Source organism: Capricornis sumatraensis, chromosome 1, assembly GCF_032405125.1.
Source record: "Capricornis sumatraensis isolate serow.1 chromosome 1, serow.2, whole genome shotgun sequence".
Classification (NCBI taxonomy): Eukaryota; Metazoa; Chordata; class Mammalia; order Artiodactyla; family Bovidae; genus Capricornis; species Capricornis sumatraensis.
Genome location: NC_091069.1, coordinates 111,543,654 through 111,545,415, shown reverse-complemented (window position 1 = coordinate 111,545,415; position 1,762 = coordinate 111,543,654). Strand labels below are relative to the sequence as shown.

At 36.3% G+C, this 1,762-nt stretch overlaps 1 non-coding gene across 1 annotated transcript; it reads right to left on the bottom strand.

Annotated features, from left to right (window-relative positions):
* Nucleotides 1-1,152: 1,152 nt before the first annotated feature.
* Nucleotides 1,153-1,255, bottom strand: LOC138093691 (U6 spliceosomal RNA). The gene has a single exon (XR_011146132.1). It is a non-coding gene; the product is annotated as a U6 spliceosomal RNA (small nuclear RNA).
* Nucleotides 1,256-1,762: the final 507 nt, after the last annotated feature.

The following is a 1,762-nucleotide window of genomic DNA, read 5'->3' as shown; positions in this document are numbered from 1 at the left end:
GTCTGGTTTTCCTGCACGCGTGCTCAGTCACTTCAGTAATGTCTGACTCTTTACGACCCTATGGACTGTAGCCCTGGTCCATGGGGTTCTCCAGGCAAGGGCACTAGAGTGAGTTGCCATGCCCTCCTTCAGGGGATCTTCTCTACTCAGGAATGGAACTCATGTCTCCTGCATTACAGGTGAATTATTTACTGCTAAGCCACCAGGGAAGTCTCATAGTTTTCTTACCTAAAAGTTTAAAGAATTCCTGCTCTAGACCAGGAATTCTCAACGTGTTATCTTTTGACCCCTGTAGGAACTGAAGACCCTTTCAAGGGTCCATAAGACTCAAACTATTTTCGTGTGTTTATTTACTTTTTTAATATAATAAATTCATGAAAATACAGCAACATTTTCCAGATACGTTATAATATAACATATGCTACCACAACAGATTAAATACAGAGTCAAATATGAAATACCCATGCCACACGTTTCTTCTGCCATTATTTCAAGAAATCTTTTCTGGAAAAACTCAAGGACAACTTTAAAATCAAGTTGAGGATTTTGGAACCTAAAGGGTGAAATGTGGGGGGAAACTCAGCATTAATACTTGGATTTCTTTTTTAAAAAATGATTAATTGTATAATATAATGGTATACTCACATGAAATGAATCAAGTCATGGTTATAATTAAATAAAACTCTCAAGATAAAAAATGATATATGATATTACATTAACATTTGAATGTAGTAAATATTTTATTTACTGACTAGTTTATTGACAGTAATGAGTAGAAAATATTATTTAGTCTGAAGAGTCATTTGCCTGAAAGAAAGAATTACATAATTTAAAAGATAATTTACTTCAGGTACCTCCTCACTTTATCACTTCACTGCTCAAATAGACATTCTCTAGGTTCCTTGATTGCATATGAAAAAAATTACTAAAACTGAGCCATAAGGCTTAAAATTGATAACATTTCAAAGAACTTAAGTATGGACTTTAAAACTGAGTGAGAAAATCTCCAAAATACAAAAAGAATCTCTAAAATTAAGGACATGTAACAGGATTATTGGATCCCAGGATAAAGTTTATAATTTTTGCTGTAAGGCCCTCTCCTTACTTTTTCAAACAAGTGTTTCAGGAAGTTTTGCTTTTATTTTTATTTTTTTAAATATGGAATGATTCATGAATGTACACATCATCCTTTTACAGGAGCCATGCTAATCTCTATATCATTTCATTTTTTTTAGTATATATGCTGCTGAAGTTTTGAAGTTTTATTCTTATGAAGCTTTACTATTCAAGTTTGTCTGAAATATACTATAGAAAGTGTATAAAATTCTATGTGCTGATGGTGACACTCAAATTGAGGAAAATAACTCCCTGCTATGAAACTGAAACTTTCATCTCTGATCCCAGGCACTGTTATAGCAATCATCAAGGTGGTCTGGGGTGTGGCTCTGGCCCTGGCGGAACCCATACCATGGCTGCTGCTGCCTGAGTTGCTAAAGCAACTGACCCTGTGGATTCTACTGAGGTGTATCCAGAGCAACACAGTCTGCTGGACTCCTTCATCTGTGATTCCTCACTCTGCTTCCATGGTTAATTCACAAGAATGTGTGTGTATGCTTAGTGGCTAAGTCATATCTGACTCTTCATTCATGGGATTTCCCAGGCAAGAATACTGGAGTGGGTTGCCATTTCCTTCTCCAGGGAACCTTCCCAATCCAGAGAATGAACCGGAGTCTCCTGTGTCTCTTGCATTGTGGCAGATTCT